At 34.1% G+C, this 25,010-nt stretch overlaps 1 protein-coding gene across 1 annotated transcript in view; it reads left to right on the forward strand.

Moving 5' to 3' along the window:
* The first annotated feature begins 5,077 nt into the window (after positions 1–5,077).
* Positions 5,078–25,010, forward strand: part of LOC108762172 (uncharacterized) — a 136,926-nt gene continuing 116,993 nt past the window's right edge. Inside the window, exon 1 of the mRNA XM_018509059.1 lies at positions 5,078–5,127. The gene's annotated coding sequence lies outside the window, so the exon portion shown is untranslated. The remainder of the gene's footprint in view (positions 5,128–25,010) is intronic.

Consider the following 25,010-nt stretch of genomic DNA (forward strand, 5'->3'; position numbering starts at 1 on the left):
TTATGAAATTTAATGTACTTTTCATAAAATTTTATTAAAAGTACATTAAATTTCGTAAATTTAATGTACACGTTCATTACATTTAAGTAACTATTGTAACTTAATTTTCAGTTAAATCATTCATTATTTTTAATTTTGTTCATAACCACCAGCTTCATTTACATGTAAAGGAAGCTCGTGGTTACATTTCTAACAGTGTATGTTTTCTTAAATTTTGTAATTTTTTATTTATTCTATTATTCTCTTTTAATTTACTAAAAATAAATTCTTGTCGACTAAAAAAAGAAAATGCTACCTGACCAGGTAAAGAACGATTAATTAACCCATGATACTTAAAGAGTTCGTTTTTTACATGCGTTAATTGTTTGTACGCATCTTGTAATTCTAATTTAATTGTTTTTTTTTATAAAATTTTGTTTTAGCCTATTCATATTTTGTACCGAGATAAGTTAACATGTGTGTTAGATTGATAACAAATAATTCCTTGTAAATGACGTGGAATTAATTTTTCATTTTTACATGATTTTAGAAAATAAATTTTAATTCTTAGGTTGATGTTCTGTCGCATTAATTTGATACATTGCTTTAATACAAGACAAATCTCAATACCGAAATATATTCTAATGAATTCGAAAAATGGTAATATTGAACTCATGTTTATGCCGGCGTTATAATAAACAATCAATGTCATTAAGTGGTTATCGATTAAAACAGAAAGTTTTATTTAAATACTTTAAATTTTATTATAACATGATTGTAACGAATATGACGAACGGTTGCGTAGAATTAACCCTTACCGTACTAATATGGGTAACTAGTGACCGAGCGATTCCTGTTCGTGCAAGTTTCTTTGAGTCTTTCGGTAATTATAAATTACAGATGGTACGGTAAGTAACCAAATAAGGGTTAACCCTTACCGTACCATCTACAATTTGGTGTCTCATCCATACTATCAAGGGTCACTTCAAATCTCTTCGTTTTTTCATCTCTTCAAAATAATTTTAAAAATCTCTAAAAATTCACCAAAATACTTTCAACTTTCTAGAATAAATATTGACTCTTTATTTTGGAAAATAATAAAATGTAGTATAACCCAATTAGTACGGTAAGGGTTAAAAGTACATTAAATTTCATAAATTTAATGTACACGTTCATTACATTTAAGTAACTACTGTAACTTAATTTTCAGTTAAATTATTCATTACTTTTAATTTCGTTCATAACCACCAGCTTCATTTACATGTAAAGGAAGCTCGTGGTTACAATTTCTAACAGTGTAAATCTCACAATCTTTTATAAGTAATCACCATATAATTATAAAACTCGTATAAAAGTATATATGTGAATATTCGCAGCGACTAACAAACTCGATATTTTAGCTGCTAAGCCTGTGAATATTACAGAATGCTTGGCCGATGGTTCGGTGTAACATATACTACGTCATTGATGTGTTTACAAAATTTCGGTTGGCGCACGGTCTTCAGTTGTGTTTACGTCCTTTGTTGTATTTGCACGCAGTCGACGCGTCGATTGAGATTCGAGATTTAGCTGGGTTATTATCGTCTCGTTATTGCTTTCGAGACGTGATCGTAGCGGAATTGAGGGAATAGAAGGTGCGAACATTTTCTATGAACAATTAGTGATTGTCGGGTCGATCGTTTGTAACTTTCTCCCATACTTCACGACTCGTAGGTGTATCGGAGAGATGCAACGATTTGCCAAGAGAAATATTTTATGTGGTTAATGTCATGTAAAATAGAAATCGACAGGGAAATTGTCGTTTTATTTTGTTTTCGAGTGATAACTTTCTTCAGCGATGCTTAAATTCGAATATATCTCTCGTGTGTTACGTTAAGCTTACGATTGCCACCTTTAAATTAATAATCCGCTGAAGATTAGAGTTTGTAGAGTTGAAAAATGTATTTGCGAATTTACATTTGAATATTATTAAAGTATCAAGATCTGCTTTGAACTAAAAATAAGATTTTTTTTTATTTATTCTCATTGATCTAATTTTTACTTATAATTAGAATTTATCTGTATAATTTATATATTGTTATCGAAATTGTCACTTTCTTTTTATTGCTTTCTCTAAAACAAAAACGACCGAAATTATAGAAATTCGTCTAAAAAGCTGAGAGACTCCGAAAATTGGAAAGGTGGCAAACATGATTATACTTCCCGTCAATTTAAATCGTAATTAACGTCTATCATTTTCGTATCGAGAGGAATAATATAGAAATTATCTATATAGAATCGAAATAATTCGATGGAAAGTAAGTAATATATCTGCGATAAAATCGTTTATCAACATTCCGTGAGACTGATCACATGTTCAGCACATATTAAGGCTAATCAATAATTATGTGCTCTTTGCTTCCTGTTTCTTGTTTTCCATTTTTTACCTTTTTCTCTTTCCGTTTTATCAACATGCTTCGTGTTTCTTGTCTCTTCCGAAGTTCGTCAACTTTTATCTCGGGCGACAGAAAACGAAGAAGATGAGAGGCAAAAAGACAAGAGATAGAAAATGATAAAAACAGAAACAGGAAGCAAAGAGCACATTCCCACGTAGTTCTATACTTGCTCAAATTGCCCGCAATATTAAGAAAAACGATTTCCGATTTCGCCTACTAGATTGTCGATTTTTACTATCACTAATAGTTACAAGCAACTTTGATGACAATATTCAGGGAATAATAGGTCCCTCTTATAAATAATATAGATTATAACAATTTTTATGGCAAATGAAAGGAAATTGTGTCAGCTATTTCTTTTCTTAAGGCAGGAGCACATAATGTCTTACATAATGTATAATGTATAAGAAAATAATCAATTAAGTCCTTCTTTCCTTTTTATGAAATAAAACTGATTGATTGATTTTCTTATTAGCTTTATATGCATTATATAAGAATCTGTATCTTTTACCTTTCCTTGTGAAAAAATACTATTGGATTAATAAAAAAAACTCTTGGAACGAATAGTAAAATATTTGATTCGAATAGTTTTTCAATTATTTTCAATATATATATATATATAAATTTTCCTCAAGTCTAATAGTAATAATAGTATTTTTCTCCATAAGGGCTTACTCTCTAAAACTTCTAAAGTGAATTTTGTTTTTAAAAATGAGTTAAATCTCAATTTTAGGCTCCACTAATGTAAGATAACTTTAATTTTGATTTAACTTACTATTTATTTTTTTCTAATTCTTAGAATTAGAAAAAGAATAAATTGAACCGAGATTAAAGTTAATCTTATATCGATCAAACCGGGCCTCAAAGATTGAAAATTGAGGCAATTTTTGTGTAAGACCGGCTCAATTTTCATTCTTTAGAGAGACATTTCACTCCAAAGAATTTAGAGAGTATGATAAAGAGAGCTATCTGGATTGTTAGGTGTTAAACTTAATTCCTACCGTTTTTCGTCTCCAAAATTGATTTGTTTCGAAGGGAAAATGAATGAATACCTCAATCAGAGTAATTTCCTCCATTTTCTACTTTATTACTAATACTTTATTAATAATACTTTGATTAAGGTATTTCCCTTTACGGTCATTACGCCGAATTTCGAGCGCATATTTTTAATCAAATTAACCGCTACTTGACTACGTCATATCGCGCCGGTGACGTCACCGCGCCTATATTCGCGGCATTCGCGTTTTTCATTTGCGCGAAGTCGCGGGGATGAGACGGGTCGACTCCGAGACGACGAGTAGCGTCGCGCCCCATTAAATCTGTAAGTATAGTCGTGATCAATCGCTCTGTCTAATACCTATCGATCACGCAACATAAAGTTAGCAACTTTGTACATCAGCGACTCGCAGAAACGCGCGTTTCACGATATTTATGCGATCGAGATTTGTCACGGACGCCAACGACCGTATTCTCACCATTCGCGAATATCGCGTTCCGCGAACATGTAACTTCCAAATCGGGCGTTCCTTCGCTCATGCATAATACGAGATAGTAATCGCCGCGAAACGGGAGTGCGAAAGCGTCCTACATATTTGCATTTATATATATGTGCGGTATATAACAATATAAAGTTTCGACAAGTGCACGCGAAAGTGCGATTAGGAGCAGAGAGTAGGTGTAGCTTCGCCGCGACAGGCGACGCGTGCCCGCGTGCCGTGAAGTTGACCGCGCGTGATACTCCCCACTGTTCGCAATTCGTTCATTGGCTGTGTTCCAAATTGACTGCCAGCACTGAAAATGCTACAGTTTACGTTGCGTGTACTATAGATTTTCAGTACTGACAGTCAATTTTGGAACACATCCATTATGGACGCTTCCCAGCAAGAAACACGGACGACGCGACGTAACACGGTGAAACATTTCATCTCTGTTTAACATTGACTAACAATGCGATGGTTCAATGTGTTACACTGCGTCTTTCGCTGGAAGGCATCCTATGTTGCTCGAGACGTCGCAGGTACTGAGAGGATCGTTTGCGCCACGATCACACTTTTGTTGTAATATTCTTGTATCATAATGCAATGAAGTGCGCATTGCGTTCGGTTAATGTCGGGAGTACCGTGCAAAGTGTCGCGCGATCGTTGCATTCTAGTAATTAGTATGCCGTGTTTTCGCGAGTACGTCCGATCGCACAATGACGGAATCTCAGAGGAGGAGGATCGGCCTAGGAGGCATCCGGCAACGGTGGAACAACTGTGAGGTAACTAATTAATTATTAATTATTTGAAGAATTTATCACTCGATCATCTCTCGGAAGAATTCATTTTATGTGTCTGTGTTAATGCGATTGATTTAACGCATTTTTTAATTTTATTTTATCGCTTAAAATATCGATACTTTTTATAAAAATGTTTAATTAGTTCCTAATCTTGATAATTAATTATATTAAAATTAATTAATTATATTAAATTATTTATATTAAAATTGAATCTTTTGAAATTTTTATGAAATTTATATTTAAGATATTTTCTGGAAATATTGCATAATTTTTTAATGAAAGATTTGCTTGACAAAGAAATTCAGTAATAATCTCGCGCAAAATTTTTTTTTAAATACTAATTATTTTCCGTGTACCATAACTAGAATATATTTGTATTTTACACAGAGATGTGTCCTGTTGTATACTACAATTCCGCTGCTGCGCATCGTATCGGTGAGTGCTAAATTAATTTTTATTTTAATCTTGAGGTAATGAATCTATGAAAAAATTGGATAAATATAATATATACGATATGTTTGTATAAAATACGAGACACAAAAAATCACAGATTATAAAAAACATTGTAGGTAATAATTCATGGATTCGAAAGATATCCAGTGCAAAGTTTAGAGCTTTTTCACTGTTAAGGCGAGTATATACCCTGCGACATATTGTATGCGTTATTGTGATGTCGTCAACTTGCTTGCACGTATATGTCCCCGAGGTTTTCTCGAGAAAGGATTTATATCTCTAAACACGTCGTGACGTTATAAAGCCGGTGTCATCGTGGCAAGTCTCCCCGCGATTAAGTCTTCTGTTACATTAAAAACTTCTGGCTAAAGTACCTTCGAATTTATATGTGTATATTTTTTTCCCCCCTTTTTTCATATAGTAATATACATACATGAATAATTTTACGAACGCGATGAAAGAAATTATTTTTTTATAATCGATTTTAAATTTTATTCAAGGCTAAATTAAATTAAATTTTATATCAAGGCTAATATATAATATGAACGTAATTATAATATAATATCAAAAGACAAATATACATCTAAATAGAATACAAAATCAAATTAAAAAATATAATATAATATAATATAAAAAGATAAAATATTCACATGATATATAAATTAAATTTTAAATATTACAAATTAATAATGTTTATTAATATGAATAATATTGAATTATATAGGTTGTACATTTTTAACATTTTACTGAAGTTTAATTATTATAGAGGAAAGTTGATGCCGATACTGACATAGGTCTCCTAAAGTGACATCCCCTTATTTCTCAGAAACTAACTATTGCACTTTATTAATACTAATAAAATCATGATCTGTTTAGCTAATTAAAGAAGTACAAACTCATAATTCATATATTTGTGGCTTATTTCTATACCAAATCAGCTAAAAACCAATTCTATGAATCCGAGAAGAAAATTCTTATGGTGTTCTTTTGCAAGTTGCGTAATTAAAATAATAGTGACTGTATTATTGATAATATTATGTCATTTTAAATGTTTATAGTTCCATAAATTAGTTTCCTTTACAGAATAGGATATATCTTTATTTATAAAATAGGAATGTTGGTATTATTGCCTACTATGTCAGTTTTGGAACCCATTTTGTCAGACGCTCATTTTTGCATAACTTACGAAAAATTTAATTATTGCAAAATTGCAAACAGTATTATAAAAATTGCTTATACTATCTGATAGAAGATACTTTTTACTTTGTATTTATGTTTTTGAAGTTGTATTTTTATCTTTTGTTTAAGAAATATTGTCTAAAAACAAAGTGGTATGTCAGTATCGGTGACTTTCCTCTAATTATTATAATAAAAAGATTCATTAAAGTATCTTCCAGCTCGTATTGTACAAAATTTTTTGAATGATAAGCATCGGTGTTAGTTAAACATTATTAATGTTTATGAATGTCATTAATAATGTTTAATCTATAATAACGCGGTTTTTATTGTAATGGAACCGTAATGATTATGTCACCGACAATATCGTTATATCGATTCACTTACGTAATTATGAACTTCTATGTTTAGAAAATGTGAACATAATCAATTCCGTTAATCAATTATTTAAAAAAATGTATTTGTCAAATACAATAAAGTCTACAATGAAGAGAGAGAAAGAGAAGGAGAGCAATGTATAAAATACCTTATACAATAAACGTATCATTAGTACCTTAAAAATGCGATTTTAATGACGCAAATCTTAAAATCTGTAAAGATCGTAATTAATTATACATGTTTGCGTGACTACTCTTATGTAGAGTGGAAATAATTGGTCGAATACATCAATATCTGTTTATGAAGCTACCACTGTTGAGCATAATGATATCACAGGGATATCTTTATGATCCTATTTCACGCAACTGATGTGCCGTTGGGTACTCGATAGTATAGGATGACAGATTTTGCACAAAATAAAAGCAGGACATAGATGTTAGTATCATATTTATCAAAAAAGCAATTAATCGAAAATTATGCTCCGCTTCGTCCGAGTAGACAAGGTAGTCATGTTCCATGCTACTCCCCACCAACAAGCATTTTAAAGCTTGCGCCAAAAAACGAGGACCGCTGACGCTGCATCGCCGCGCGTGCGCTGTAAATCTTCATTGTGTTGCTTGTTCTCCCTAACCACAACATCGTGCTGCGTGTGTTATTATTAATTTCTAAAGAAAATGGGAAGACACTCTTCATTTAAGTCTCGTAAGCATCGAGAATACTCTCGAGCTCACCCTTATAAGGACAGTCATGACAGAGAGTATTATAGAACATCTTCAGAGTTAAATCGATCGCGATCGCGATCGCCCGGAAGCTTTGTCAATCGCCACCGAAGATCATCTCGTGGACACTCGTATTCATCAGAACGTCAGACAGCCTTGGAGGAAAAACTGGATAAACTGTTCGATGTTTTATCACAGTCAAACGCAGTTTGCGTCAAACAGTGAGAGTCTCCTAACCTCCATGCGGCCCCCGCTACCTCGATTTCTCGTGACAACGGATCAGACAATGAAGCACCAGCCGTTATGGGTACGCCGCTTCAGTTTAGATTATATGTCAGGACGAAGTCGCACGTATGGCGCCGTCCATCGTTTCGTGAGGTTGCCCTCGAGGTACACCCGTAAACGTTCGACATTAATCTACGGACAAAGAACCATTACCTTGAGTTTGGTCATGTCCAACATTTTCTGAAGCTGTCCGTAGAGACATGCTCAACAATATCTAGCCGCACAGTCTAGTGTTCACGAAGCCCAGCTATTTGCATATTATTGTCATGACGTAAGTATGATATAGCGATTCTTATCTGTCCCTTTAGATAAGGCCCTTGAAGACAATTCTACAGCAATGCATGAGGCGACGAATACTATTGCGACGGAGCCCGTTGATGCAGAGCATGACGTTGCGGCTTTTAAGAGGGATTTAATGGAAGCCAATTTAGATGACATAGCTACGGGGCCATCGGTTCATGACTTAATTACAAAAACATGGACATCTATTTTTTCTAGCGGTCTACAAAAAGAGACTCTCCTTGCATTGCGCAAGAAATACGTAGTGCCACAGAATCTACCCCTAACTAAGGCTCCTACGCTTAATATCGAAGTGCGTCAGACCATTCCCCCGACATCCGTTAAGAGAGACGAATATTTGAGACAACAAGTGATACAGGCCGTTTATTATCCCACGTACAACAGCACATCTTGAAGGCCAGGCGTGCCCTGATTATTCCAATGTTGACTCCATCCACCAAGATTGTCTTAGAATTTAGATAACCACCTATTCGGTGAACAATATTTTGAATAAAATGAGGGACGCAGTAGCAGCGGACAAATTGTTAAAGACTCTTACAGTTCCAACCGCAAAATCGGTAGTTCAGAGTACACCACGTTTTCAATAGAAAACCCCTTTACAGGGAAATGCAAAGGCCCTTGCTCGCAAACCAATGTCTCGTCGGGGAGCAATGGCGTCACCTCGATCGACAAGACGCCGATCGAGATCCCGATCGAGGAACTCTCGAACGAAGAGACCTCGATACCATCGTTAGAGGTAAGCGTTGCTGGTAGACTCGGCAAATTTCTAAACAGTTGGTCCCGTATCACGGATGACGCGGTTATTCTCAATGCGATCTCGGGTTATATAATTCCTCTTATCCAGAGTCCACCCTCCCGACCCTTTTTACGGGAACCACATCTGAGCAAGACAGATTGCTCTCTTTACGAAGCGGAATTATCTCGCTTACTGAATAAAGGAGCTATACAGCGCGCCGAGTTTCGACCGGATCAATTCCTTTCTTCATATTTTTTAATAGCTAAGGCATCCGGTGGGAAGAGATTTATTTTAAATCTCAAACTTCTTAACGAATTTGTTTTTGCCTCCCACTTTAAAATGGAAAATCTAGAAACAGTAATCAATTTGATGGCCCCTAACTGTTTTATGGCTTCAATCGATCTGGAAGATTCTTATTTCTTAATCCCAATCCACATCTTATATCGAAAATATTTACGTTGTTCCTTTCAGGGAGAAATATTTGAGTTTACGACCTTACCGTTTGGCCTTTCTTCAGCTCCTTATATCTTTACCAAGATAATGAAACCGGTGGTCGCTTTTTTACGAGGCAGAGGTTTTTTATCAGTCATATACTTAGACGACCTTCTAATCTTTGGTAACACTTTCCAGGACTGTGCTGCAAATGTGAAACAGACGCTTCAGTTACTCGACTCCTTAGGACTCATAATTAATCCAAAGAAATGCTAGCTCATCCCAGATCAGAAAAGAAGATACTTGGGTTTCATTTAAAATTCCTCAAAGATGCTGATATCCATCCCAGAGAGCAAAAGAACAGCCATAACCGACAGGCTCCAAAAGTTTTCTAACAAAAGAAACTGCAAGATACGCGATTTCGTGAGTCTAATAGGAACGTTGATTTCCATTTGCCGCGCAGTTCCTTACGGTTTTATATATATTCGAGATTTCGAAAGACAGAAGTTTCTTGCTTGTATAGAACACGACGATAATTACGATGCGCGTATGACGCTCCCTTCCTCTCTCCAAACTGATTTTAAATGGTGGTTGATTAAGTTACGCCTACCTCCAATTTCAAGACCTCTATCGAGGCGTAGTTTCTCCATAACAATCTTTACGGACGCTTCACCTACCGGCTGGGGCGCGTCCATGAAAGAGAAACGAACGCACGGTTGGTGGTCAGAGATAGAGTTGAACACATAAATTTTCTGGAATTAAAGGCAATAGAATACGCTCTCAAATCTCTTGTAAACGACTTGCGTTCACAGGATATATTACTTCGTGTAGACAATACGACAGCAGTTGCTTATATTAATAAAGGCGGTTCTTCTCGCTTCCCCAAACTGTCAGCGCTTGCAAAATCAATTTGGCAGTGGTGTGAATCTCGGGATTTATATATTTTTGCCTCGTATATCCCCTCCATCGACAACGTATAATTTCAACAGAAACCGAGTGGAAAATCATCTCCCACTACTTCAATAAAATTAAGAGACATTTGGGTCCCTTTAATATAGACATATTTGCCTCTCACATCAACGCAAAGTGCGAGCTTTTCGTTTCTTGGTTTCCTGATCCATTCGCGTTCGCCGTCGACGCTTTTACGTTAGATTGGAGCGAGTTCTATTTTTATGCTTTTCCACCGTTCGCTCTAATTACAAAGGTTCTGAAGAAAATAATAGATGATAAAACGGAAGGAATTTTTGTAGTCCCTAACTGGCCAGCTCAGCCATGGTTTCCGCTTTTTCACAAATTATGTATTTCACATTTAATTTATTTTGAGCCCAGTCCAAATCTACTAACTTCTCCCTTCAGGAGTCAACATCCGATGTGGCACAACATTTCTCTGGCTGTAGGGAAGTTATCAGCCAAGCTTTTCAGCGAAAAGGATTTCCAGAAGAATCCATAGAAATGGCCTTGGCATCCCTTGCGGACTCAACCATAGCGCAATATAATAAGCCTATTAGGCTCTGGTGATCTTTTTGTAGCGAGCGTGGCGTCGATTGGTTCCAACCTGACATACCCTTGGTGCTAAGTTTTTCTATCAATACAGTTTCACAATATTACTTGTTACGGAACCCTCAACTCTCACCGATCCGCTTTATCACTGATAACCAATAGCGACATTGGTATCGACAAAAAAAAAATCAAATGCTTTTCAAGGGTGTGTCAGTGTTGAAGTCTTCAAAACCAAAGTACGCATTGACCTGGGACCCAACACCCGTCATACGTTATCTAACATCTTTATGGCCGCATGAAACCTTAAGTCTAGAATTACTTACCCGTAAGCTAGCTACGCTCTTAATCTTAGCATCAGTACAGAAAGTACAGACTTTATCTCTAATACGTAGACAGAATATCCAGTTCGTGACGGACGCCGTAATTATTAAAATTCCGGACCGAATTAAAACGTCTGGAATAAACCATTACCAACCCGCAACGGTTTCCACCATTTCGAGGATCAGCCTGCATTATCCATCACCTCTCTTTTACGCTTGTATCTAGATAAGACTGCTAGCTCCGTATCGGATACCTCTTCAGCCCTGTTTCTCACTTTTAGAAAACCTATAAGATCAGCCTCCACTCAGTCTATTAGCCGATGGATTAGAATAACTCTCTCAGAGGGAGGAATCGACACCTCGAATTTTTTCTACTCATACAACACGCCATGCCGGCTCCTCGGCAGCAGCTCGCAGAGGTATTAGTATCAAAAACATCCAAAAGATTGCAGGCTGGTCTCAAGGGTCTAATACCTTTGCAAATTTTTATAATAGACCCATCATACCATTGTCGGATATTTCACGAGCGATTATCTTAAATCGTTAGAGTCTTGAGATTCTATGTATAGATGGAGGATATATTCGTATATATATATTTATATATATATGTAAATAATCTACGTTTATCTCACAGGGAATAAACCTGCATCGTCACAAAATCGTCAGCTTTGAACAGCTACCTTGTCTACTCGGACGAAGCGGAGCATAATTGTATGATCAAACGAACTTACCTGTGAAGTTCGATCATAATTATGCGAATGGTTCGTCCGAGTAGACCTTCCCTCCCTTTAACCCAAGATACTACGTATTGCCTTTCTCATGGCGTTTTGTGACAAGGCTTTGAAACATGAAGATTTACAGCGCACGCGCGGCGATGCAGCACCAGCGGTCCTCGTTTTTTGGCGCAAGCTTTAAAATGCTTGTTGGTGGGGAGTAGCATGGAACATGACTACCTTGTCTACTCGGACGAAGCATTCGCATAATTATGATCGAACTTCACAGATAAGTTCGTTTGATCATACAATTCTTTTAACACTTTAAATCATTATTTAAAAGATATTTCTACTAAAACATGAAACCAATGACTCTAAAACGTCATTAGCCTTACAAAAATGTAATAATAGCTAATTTATTGTTGAAAAACAATTATAATAGTAATTTACTTTTTTGAAGTAATAGAAGTAATTCATTATTTATACTGTTATTTAGTTATTAAATTGGTCAGTATTAGATTTCTGTAAGGGTATATTATTAGATCTTGAAAAAAAAAAGAAAGGAAATTTAATATTATTTTTTCTCTCTTCGAACTGAAGTCATACTAAAAAATAATATATGTATAAATAATAATGTATCTAATTAATAACTCTTAGTAATTTTTTATTGCCAGCGCAATTTGATTTTTTATTTTTACATAACATTTTGAACTTATTTTTCAAAATTTAGAAGATATTGTATTCGTATCGCAGTTCCGATTATTTTTAGACTTTGTATTGACAGAGAAGTACCGTACAAGACGAGAATCGTTCGCAGGATATAATCGCGATACTCGGAGAGATACAAGGCGCATCCAACACGTTTGCAAATATGTATAAAATGGTTCAGCATTCAGCATTCATAATTCAATGCTGCGAGGCGAAATCATATGTAATCGCTTCGATGCACCGAAACGAAAAACTCTCACACCTCGAGCTATTCGAGCAGAGTACGAGTAATGAAATTGGCAGAGTGGCTTGTTTCCCATGATTTTGCTTGCGAGCTAGCAAATCTACTAAGCCCGAAGTCATCCTATTACAAACACGCCACTCTGCCGTTCTGACGTATATTCGTGACGCGTTAGTTCGGTCGTCGTGACAATTACAGCGAATGACAGAGATATCGTTTCAATATAACGCTTGACAAATTGCACGGTGCTGAAAGGAGAATCAATACCTAATCGTAACGGAATCGCGAGTTTTCTTCTCGTAAATTATTTTGCTTAACCTCCATCCTAGCTTATATCTGTGATTAATCTCGGCTCGGTAACGAGGTTTTATTTTTTTTAATTTTCCAAGAAGAAAATTGAAATAGGACGTGTCTTACAATCACCTCTCGAGAAGATTAATGAAATAAAATCGAGACCTGATTTATTAAAATAATACAATTAAAAGAATGATTTTTACTTGTGAATGTTTTCTTTTACTCTGCTTCTTATTGAAACAGTTAAATCCAGATGTTTTCATCTGGATTTACAGGTACAACCTTGGCCAAAAGTATTAGATACTTTATTAAATATAATATTTAACATTTTAGTTCAAAAATTGATTTATGATGTTTGTTATGATTTATCCTTCGTTTTAAAGGGTTATGCCTGTAAACTTAAAAAAAATCGATTTTTGGATTTTGATATTTTCTTAAAGTATATACTTTCAAAAATATTACCTATAAATTTCAAATCGATTCTACAAAAATTGACGAGTTATGTGAGTTTAAAGGTATACTGGTTTGAACGTTTACGTGAAATTGCGTGAGTATTTTTTTTTTAATTTTGTACAGTCCAAATTATTGTGGGAAAATATAGGGGATTTAATTCTAGCTGTTAGGGGTTTTTGGGGGATCCTAAGATATGTTTTAGGAGACACTTTTCAAAATCACTTGGCAAACTTCAAACGCATTTTTCTCAAAACCGCATTTTAAAAATCGATGACCAAAATATCTCGAGAACCGCTGCATCGATCAAAATGAAATTTGGTAGGCTTCTTTAATACTACAAAATCTAGTGCCCAATCGTGGCTTTTTTTTCGTTGCGTATTTTTTTTTTAAAACGAGATAAAAAAACGAGCGAACTTTGGTAGAAGAATCGTACTTTCGAATTTAAACAGCCGTCATTTTGTCGCAAATTAATTTTTCAAAAAAATGATCGGGCACTAGATAATCTTATATATTAACTAAATTTGGTGGGTTTTTTTATTTGAGATAAACCAACTTAGAGCTAGAGTGATCACCGCAAAACGCTTCTAGAAAAACTGCTTCTGGGAGATTATTCATATCTTCCTTATTTATCGATATTTTGCAATAAAAAAAATACTGAATTATCCTCGAAATGCATATATTTGAAAACATAAACGTTCATTTCAAAAGCACTTCAAATTTTTTCAAAAAAAATTCCCAAGTATACGTGTTTTTCCGATCATGCAGGTAGGTATAACCCCTTAAGGATCGAATCTTTAAACTTATATGTATATAATGCCGATAATCAATAGAAAAAAATATAGACAAAAGAATTCCTGATAATGAAAGATTGGTGTTTAATACTTTTGATCATATGTACCTGAAATTTCATTTCAATTAAATAATCACATTGTACGTTTGCTAACATAATAGTATTCTCATGACGGTTACCTAACGTTCCCTACATCGTCTCTGACAATATGTGCCGGGACGTGTGATTTATGTCCTCGCATTCAGAAGGGTCTCGGAAAAAAAATTTCGAACAAGATATGCCCTTCCAACTTCCTCGAGGTCGGGAGCGTGAATGAAACTGGGCGACAATTTCGCCTATCAGCGTAGTATTCACAGAAGAGACCGACCCTCCTAGTCTCTTCGTGAATTATAGGCTCTTCTCCCTGTCTGTTAGTTTACTGGCAATGATATATTAAGCTTTAAATAGTGTGTTTGTCTTGCAATAATTTCGATAACCGTTTCTGGCAGCAGTTGCGCGAATAGCAGTTTGATTTCTCATATCTCCTTGTGAAATTATTTGTTTGTGATGAGGAAGATAAATAGGATTAAAAAAGTGAATCGAACGTCGTGTAAAACAAATTATTCGAAATAAAAAATTGCATTCTCTTTATGCTCCATTAAATTTTATATAGCTGTCGTATACGTTGCGATAATTTTAATCCAAATTTGCATTGTCCAAATTTGAACTTACTTTTTTAATAATTAGCTTAATAATTATTTTAAAATAAAATGGATCATTATTTAGTCAAAGATCTCAAATTTTTTACAAAGGGACGTTGGACTTATATATCATAAGAAAGAAGGAAGTTTCTGTATTCTATTCTGAAATAAATCGTACCTAGTAAACGCTTTAATGGTTCCATGTTATAGCTGAGAACCAAGAATGTTTTATGGTATGCTGTAGATAAAGATACGTATTTCAAATGTCGATTCTAAGGAAGTCATAATTAGCACGGAATAAATTCTTTCCTCTCGCGCACTCTCTCCTTTCCTTCTTCCTCTATAAAAAAAACAAAATTAATAAAAATCTTGCTTAGTTATCTATTACGACTTGGAAATTGATGCATGCATATTGCTTGTTCTCGGAATGCAGTTTCAATCGTTCAGCGTTATATGATGTGTTACATTTCCGTTGGACAGTCTTGTTTTTTCCTCTATAATGGCAACGAATGCCTCTCTTTAACATTTTCTTTTTATATAAACTAATCTTCATTACTTAACGAATAATTTGTTTAATTCATTAAACCGAATACTACTAAAAATATCTATAAGAAACCAAATTCCAATTTTGATTATTGGAACAAATTGATCCTTTTTAATAATCCATATGCAAACACATACATGCAAAGAAAAATGTTTAATTTTGTAAAATTTTATTTTTACATATAACTTTCTATTTTTGTTTCTTATATTAATTTCTTAATATCGAGATATTTTTCTTGATTAAAAATAAAAGAAGTTTAAATATTTAATGAGAAGTTTACTGCTCTTTTGATATTTTCCTTTACTGAATATAAACTGTATTATATATACCATTGAATATTCTGTTAAGTTTAATTAATTAGTTCTTGTATATTTTAGAGCGCCTGCCTTCTATATTACATAAATTTATGTTATATTACATAAATTTCTATATGTTATATAAAATCACATCTGTTCCTCTGAATCTCGCAAACTTGAAAAAAAAGTTTCAAACAAAAAAAAATACCTATACATATTAATTTATGTAGATTTAATTAATCACTAATTCGTCATCATTTTATAAATTTTTATCTCTAATCGTAATTTAAACTTATTGAAATTTTAATATTTTTGCTGGCATCGCTATTGTGGAAGGAAATTAATATTGCGAAAGGTATAAAATAAAGTTAAATTTATCGCAGTGATATTTAATTGTTAAAATTTTCTACGCGCGCTGAAATTCTTTTCCGTCCTTTTCCGCTTGGGGAAATCGTTATTATTAAATTATTCTCCGCGGCGTATTCCATGAAGAGTGCATAATCCACTGTATTCGCACGCGAGATTCCGTAGGGCGAGTTTCCGAGTTTCACTTCGTTCCGTGTAATCGATGATATATAGAGAGGAGGAGGGAAGCATATATGTAAAGTTTAAGATGCAGGAAGCACTTTGAAATATGCGTGTATGTATCGTGGGAGCTAGCTCGATTATTTACCGGCGGGTTGAATCGCCACATGTCGCATGTATAGCAGTCTTCGTAATAATGTTCGTGCCGATAGCCAAACAGATTTTATCGTGATTGATTTAAAGATCGGCACGCGAGAAGGGATTTCGTCCCCTTCAACGATTATGAAGCTGTAATCTCTAGCAGATTCGTGGCTGTCGTCGTTACAGTTGTCGACACGAGACACGAGTTGTACGCGAATACCGTCTTGATCCTCTCGGAACTGAGGACGGTTATCTGCAATTCCGCCGATGAGCGTTCCATTATTCATGCTCTATGAATAATCGCGCAAACGGATAACGCCCGACAAGCAGCGAGACGATAACGAACAGCATAAGATCGGAAGAATGATAGGATGGAATTTGCAACGGTGCCCAATGCTTGTCATTGTGATGTATAGAGCGAATGTCGTTGACGAATTTTAGAAAAATGTGCAAAATTGAAATCGATCAAATTTCGCATTTAGACGATATCTCGATGCCCTCACGTTTAATTTGCGTATTAATCAATACGATTTAACTCTCCGTGTGCAATCTGAGTCTCTTTTAATCCAGCCTAAGCTTTTTTAATTGTTTTAAGCTTTGAAAAAATGTAGAATAATTTAGGATAACTTTTCAATATTACTATTTTTAACATTTCTATATTACGTTATGAAATAAAAAAATCTTTTTTTTTTTTATTATAGTGCAATTCCTGCAATCTTACCTACCTCGCGATAAACTTTAATGCCGCGATGGTTTCGCTTTAATGCGTTCCATCTGTATTCTGTCGTCACGGGGTGCTCGCCTTACTACATAATTCGATCGATGGCTACACAAGGACGTAAATGATAGCTCAGATATAGGTACAGCTATGTATGTCATTGAGTAGGCACATAAATATATGTATGCAGCACACAATTTTTCTCTTGTTCATCGAAACAAGGGAGGTTGTTCGTTTCTCGAAAAAGTTTTCATCTTTAATAGAAATATGTATATGACTTGAAAATGTACGCGATATTTAAATCTTTTATATGTATCGAGTCTGTAATTGCGAATTTTTGCAAGACCGAGATAACGCGACATTTTCATTTGAATGTGACTACTCTATTTCAACCGTTATGCTGAAATTGCATCGGGTATAACGAGTAGTAAAGACGTCAAACGGAAGAGAGATATCAAGGCACCATTACGTGCACGGGAATATCAAGATATCATTACACGCGCTCTCGACTGCTCCGTTTTAAGAATCCATTCATTGTCTGTCGCTTTTTGCGCAGCAGGATCGCCCTGCGGCGAATCGCTTCCGTTTCTCACGAAATATCGCTGCAATGTTCCGCATCCACTTCGGCGAACATTGTGACTTGTTAATGCAGTTCGCAAACTTGAAACGTAAATTTAAACTGTGATTAATGGCATTCGCCGACTGCGAACTGTGGTTAAATATCGTTTTGTATTCTACACAATTATGATTGTGTTAAAGTCACGAACGTAGAATTTCGTTTAAAGATTCAAAGTTTTGTATGCTAAAAAATTGTAAAATGATTAAGTATTGTTACTCTACTTTTCTAAAAAAAATTCAAGTTAATGCGGTTGCATAAAGTTTCTGAAAATGCAAAATTTTCTCGTATACATTTTCTATTTTTTATGAAGTGTATGCCTGTAGGAGTTTCAATCATATTTTATTCAAAAGTAGCAATTAGCAAAAAGCATTCTATTTGAGTGTAAAACGTAACAGCATTTTTCAATCTAATTTCCTTTTATTGTCAATTTAAATGGATTATCATTATAAATTATGTAGATTGTAGATAAATATATCCAGAGAAACATGAGTGTATAGGGATACATTGTCACGTGTAAGTTATTAACATACAAGGTTCGTCACGAGTCTGCGAATCGATGGATAAATTGCTATTGACAATATATCAGCGGCTTATAGATCGTCGGTGTGAATAGTATATGACAGTCCTGTTCATTAATAAATCCTACATAAAAGTAGTAGTTGCATGTATTCTTAGATAAGTGTATAACAATCAGAGGCAGACGATGCATATAAATGTCAGAATTTATATGCATCGTCTTTCTTTTCAGTCTTTGGACATCCGGAATAAGATCTTTCCGGGATTTATTTAAAAAACGTTGCTAAACCGATCTTTATTATATCTATTGCCATAAATAGTGTATTAAAAAGCGATTCTAAAATAACTCACGATCTATGAAAATATTAGACAAACAAAGAACTTTTTGTAGCCTTCAAAATAAGAATTACTGTCATCATTTGATTGACAGATATATTATTTGATTTCAAAATCTATCGTTAAGTAATGTGATGGGATGTACGAATAAAAATATCACAGGATTAAATTTTCAATAATGCCAAGAACTTGCATACTTTGCACATAGAACTCAAAGGTATAATTCGTCGATTTAAGGATAGGTCAGTTTCTATAGCGGGAATTCCACGCTATTACGATCGATTTATTTGAAAGAAACTTGCCGCGACATCGTCGCGTTACGAGTTCTCGAAACGTGAGGATCCCGACGTTTCGATGAATACGTAACTGTCGTCGTAAATATCCGGCTGCGAATAGCACTGCGGTTACGAGATGCCTTTCTCTCCAGTTGTCTCCAATTCCCATCTTCGATCCGCCTACGCGGGCGTCGCGGCAAGGCGTCGCGACGCAGCATCTATCTCTTCGGGTGGCACCCAGTTGGACACGAGCCACTCACAGGGCTTGAGACTACAAAGCTCCTAAGCACCGGTCGCTGTGATTGCTGGTGTCCAATCGAGCCGTGGTCAATCGGGATCACCCCTATCTCTTCAATTGTTTCCCGCGAAGAATAAACATCGATCATCGTAAACTCTCAGTCGTACAGGTTGCAGAATGCTGGTTAGGGCTTGTAGTAAAGGGAGGGAAACGGACACACCAGCACCCACGGGTGCCGCGTTCGCGAACATTTTATGGCACGTTTAGACTTGACGTTTATTTTACGACCTTTTCACCCCGTTCGCCCTCTCTCGCTCTCTCGTCTCGCACACGAGGCAAAGTTTGTCTCGATATGCAAAGGGCTGATGCGCGTCGAATGCAAGAACCGTTTTAATAGGCAAAACAGCGTGAAATAAATGTCCGCATCCCTTAACGACGGCGATAAACGTAGCTTCCTATTGACCATGTTGTACTTGACGTCGACGTGTTATTACAGGTCGAAGGCCATCGCTATCGAGTGAATGAATTATATTAATTGATCATAACACGTTCTCTTCGAGTGACGCTCCTTATAAAACGATGCATTATATTGCTGTACCTTTTCAAGCAGTTGTGTGCATTTACTGTATATACGTGTCTGACAATCATGTTGTCATAATCGTTATGAATGTTTCAAACTCAGAGAGATAATAAAATTGCGCGAAAAATTTCCATATTTCTAATTTTTGTAAATACGAAAATAATAACATGATATATTCTGTATTTTTTCTAATAATTGTGCATTTATTGTACGTCTTGTAATCGTTGTTATAATCATTATCATAATGTTTTAATGTCTTATAATAATGAGAGAGAATAAAATTGCAGAAATATTATTCTTAAATTTTTCGAAAAAAAATTATTAAAAATTAAAGATTTTTATTTAAGCCCTAACTGGTCATAACATTTTTCTTGTCAAATATTAGAAGGAAATATTTCCATATTTTTAATTTTTATAAATATAAAAATAATATTGTTATACATTACTATATTGTTATATTTTATTTTGATGTGAACACGGATGATTTTTGTGCTAAAGGATTACAAAAGTAAAATTATTTTTATATAACATGATAACATCTATATTTCTATACAACAAAAATACGTATCTAAATAATATTTTTATTTAAATAATAAAACAAGCGAGAATTTAAATGTCACAACATAAAATAAATTGGGATTTGTTCCTTTGTTCTGTACAATCTTTGAATCGCGGTAAAACTAACGTAACTAATCGATCCATCTCGGATGCAAAAATGTTGCTCTCATAACGATGAGCAAAGGAGCTTAAAAACTGGGTGAGCCGGAAAAAAATGTCAGCACGTAACGAATGATCCCACCTAACGGTATTCGTTACATGCCATCGAATCGTTGCAAGTCCTTCGTTATGAGATCGATCGTTCCTGCTCGTTAAAAGTCTCGTTGTCCCGCCATGTTTTTCGGTGCACCTATATTTGCATATAGGTTTCGGCTCTCGTTGTAGTTGTTCGAAGATTTAATAGGGCGTTAAGAAGTGAAATATTGACCCGTCTCGGACTCGCTGAGTGGTTGAATTGGTCATACAAGTTCCACTTTGGTATTGAAAAAATACATAATAAATTGATTTTCGTAACAAGCTTCTTGTAGCAATCAATATCTTCTAGATCATAATTCGTCTTTTATTGGCTCTTAAGTATCTACTCGCGTATCTTACAATCATTATCCGTGATAATATCAGCATGCAGTCGTAATTGCGCAAGATAATGTATCAATGCATTTATTTATAAATTATAGTCGTTCGGAAAGATTGAAGATGGTTTTCGAACAGGAATTTTGCAAAAATATCATTTGAATTTTAGCTCGGATTTTGTAAAGTTTTGTAAATTTTTCTATGTTTAAGATGAATTAATTTTCTATATTTGATTATTTTAATCTGTGTAAAATTATCAGATAACAATGTTAGCTAAGACGAATGTAGCTTTAATAGAGTTTATTTGTACAAAATATGCAACAAGATTGCATAGCTTTACAAAATCACTCGAGCAATATGCATGTATTAATAAATTACTGCTATTTGAAATTATTTTATTTGCTAAAAGGAATTCATTGCCATATGACAGCAACTGATAAATGTTCCATAAAGTATTTTGCATTAATAAATTATGTGTTATAATTATGCAGCAGTGATTAATGAAGTGTGTCAAATGTATGGTATAATATAATTTGCGTACGTATACAGTTAAAGTTTTTTAAAGCAACTTCTAATACAATTATTACTGTTAATTTTGATATTAATGAAATAAGAATTTAACATTTTTCGAAAGATTTTCTTTCAATGCGTTGTCTGTTTAAAATCATACTTCAGACACAAAGTCGATGTTAATATATTCGCGACTACTTGTTCCTTACTATGTTTAGAATGAAATCGATATTATGAAAAATAAGAAACTTTTTGCAAAATTTCAATAAGTATAATAGTAGTAGGGTAATAAAGTGCACATATACCCTATTAAAAACCGGCCTGACGAGTGTCTCGATTAACTTCACGGTGTTAATTCTAGAAGCAGCTCTCGTGACTTCCACGCGAACAATTTACAACGTGGCGAACAATTTACAAGGATGGAGGGTCGTTATTAGGACATAATTTGCGAAACTCGAAGTAGTCTGCCGAGTGGCACGTGACAGGTACGATCGGCAATGGATTTATTGTCGACTTATTGTTAGCGCTCGTTCAGCGATCGATAGGGGCAGTGAATTTGCAGATATAATCTTGCGGTGCGATAATTATTTAACGAGCCGTTTCAATGTTAAATTTTCGTCTCGCATTCTTGCACACGGACTCTTGCACGTGTTTAACCGCCGCCAGACTGACTCGATTACATTGACTGCGCACGCTCGATCAACAGACTTATTACACACAATGTAATTAGTTGTCGGTGATTGGAAGTATAAGCCACACTTGTACCTTATCCAGGATATTAATGATTTAATGCGCAGCATGCGGTGATGCTTCTATTCTGGTTACGCTCGGCAATACAACTGATAGCTAATAAGGGGAAATCTTATCATCTTAGAAATTTTAACTAAAACTTAGAGTTCTCTAACAAATTCTTAATATAAAAAGGATATTATTAGAGAAATCGTTTAATCTTGAGAAGAATCTTTCCTTATCTTCCATTTATTTTATATAAATTTTATTTATATAAAAAGAGATTTTTAATAAAAATACTATTAGTTAAAACGATTAATTAAGCTGTTTTTTTTTTTTGTAATAATAATTTATTTGTCGCGCGCGCGCGCGTAGCATTATTTAATATTAAATGTCAGTTTTATTTTTGGTTATATCAGAGAAAACTGTAATTACTAATTGAGACATTGGCACAAATATTTTTTACGTCTTTATTTTTTTCTTTTAATATTTAAGTGAATAAATACTGCGACTATGTTGTTACGAGGATGGACATGTCATTATTTTTGAATAGACATGGAAAGCCTCTTACAGAGGAATGTCGGTATCGAGTAAAACGCTTATGGAATCGGTATCGATATTCGAATTATTCAAGTAGCGATATCAAGTCTTCGTAACGATCGTATTTAATTATAGGTTGTGATGTCGAGATTTCATCTTGACGTGACCTTAATTAATACGAACTCTGTAGGCGACATATCTATGACAATCACGCGAGTCTAAACCTAAAGCATCATCTTTCTTCTTTCGAAAAATATGTTCCATTTTTTTTCTACGGATTGACATACCTCCATGTATAATATAATTGCAAATATTAAACTTAATTAAGCTTAATTAATTTTCACAAATAATTATATGCTCCATAAAATATTACTTTAATATTACATGGTAAACAAACGACATTAATTTAAAAAGTATATGTTGAATTAGCCTTATACAAAAAATATACATAAAACAAAAGCTTCTTCTCAATAATTACATTTTAAATTGTCAAAAATGAAAAGTTAATTTTAACTTAAAAAACTGTAGTAAACAAGCAAAAATATTAAAATTAACATTTTATTTTTAACAGTGTCGTTTAAAATCGATAACCGATGATATCACAATTGATTGCATGTAGAAGGCGAATTATGAAATAAAAAATATTATTTATTATTTAAATTAATTTTGTAGAAAATAACATTTTCACATAAATTATATATTCTATTTAAACTGCATTGTGTTACATAATACGATTTAGTAACGGACGCGCAAATTTCTTGAAAATTACTCGAGTAATGTCTCTCACGGGAAATCTTTAGACATTCTAACAGACATGTAACACCTGGCGACAGGTGCTAAGGGAGCATATTCGTGCTATCTCATATTAAATGTTCGGAAGAGTTCCGTCTAATAGTCTTGCGAATATTATCAAGCATGTTTGTTAATATCATATGCTTTATCTGGAGACTAAAAAATTCTGTTTAAATACTCTCCTTGATTTTAACACATAAATGCACAGATCCATACATAAAGTGTTAATACAGAATATACTATAAATACAATACGTATAATCCCTTTAATGTAAAACATTAATAGCTCGGAAATCAACTTTTTTAAGTTGTGTCATTTTTTAAGAAAGGGAGCGATATTTCGATTAAAAAAATTTATTGCGCTATTGGGTTGCCTATGTTGAAAGATATGTGAATTATCAAATAAATTTGTACGTACAACGATAACGGTAGAAGAAACTTTACCTTTGAATGCTATAATTACGAATATCTAGTTTTTTCGAATATAATTATAAATCTATAATGTTTCTCGAATACTTGACTTTTGAGAGATTGTCAGGATACGTAATTCTTTAGTGGCCATTATATTCTTATCTTGATGCCTTGATTAATATGCAGCAGGATAACGGATATTAAGAGAATATTATACGCAATTTATACGTCAATCATGTTACCACATAAGCGTAAGTCGCATTATTTTGCAACATACTATGCGTTAACAATAATTTAAGGTTTCGATAACAGGAAAAATCAAGTATCAATCGATAGTCACTGTAATTTTAATATATTTGAATAAATTACCGCACATATGTCAAGCTTGCTTTATCCTTCTACATTCGTAAGTTATCTCACTACATAACTCTATGTCATACCGTGAAATAACTCACATCCTGAGAGCAAAAGGGCCGAACGTGTTAGGAGTAGCATCAGAATTATAATTTGCGATTTAATTAAAAGACACGCACCACATAAATACAACAAATAAAACTATGTGCATAGTATGTAGTTAAATTATTTGTCCGTAGTTAAAAAATATTGATTTTTATATCATATTTTATATTTTTATAGTTTATTTTTATTTTAAACCTCATCGCTATTCACGGATCTCAGGGAACTTGGACATTTTTTCAACTATTATACGTTGTAAAAAATTATTTATAATAAATGTTTTTCACAATCTTATATAATTTTAAGTTACATAATCTTATTTCTCGGGTATTGAACTTCAAAAAAAGTCGTTTAATTATGTCTACTTTAAGCAAAGATACATTCATTTAAAGTGAACACTGAGCCCGCGAATATCGATTAAGGCCGATTAACCCGAATCAATATCGATTAAGGTTAAATAATATTTTATATGTGTCGAATATTTTATTATTGCACATATAAACGTTTCGTATTTACACATTTTTTGATGCTCTACTTTCACCAATTTTGTTTTAACAAACTGGATTTAGCGGATATGTCTTGCGACATAGTTAACTTGAATACATGCGCAAGATCTATGGCATTGAACGTCTGTTGATTTTTTAACTTCCGTCACAATTTCCGGTTTTTTCTCCCGTCTTTTGCGGTTTCCTTCGTGACCTTCTTACGAGATACTCCATCCTGTTCAACAAAATAGTTTCCGCTCCTTTCGACCGTTGCCTATCATTCTCACCAAAATACAATTTTT

Source organism: Trachymyrmex cornetzi, unplaced genomic scaffold (assembly GCF_001594075.2).
Source record: "Trachymyrmex cornetzi isolate Tcor2-1 unplaced genomic scaffold, Tcor1.1 scaffold279, whole genome shotgun sequence".
NCBI classification, from domain to species: Eukaryota; Metazoa; Arthropoda; class Insecta; order Hymenoptera; family Formicidae; genus Trachymyrmex; species Trachymyrmex cornetzi.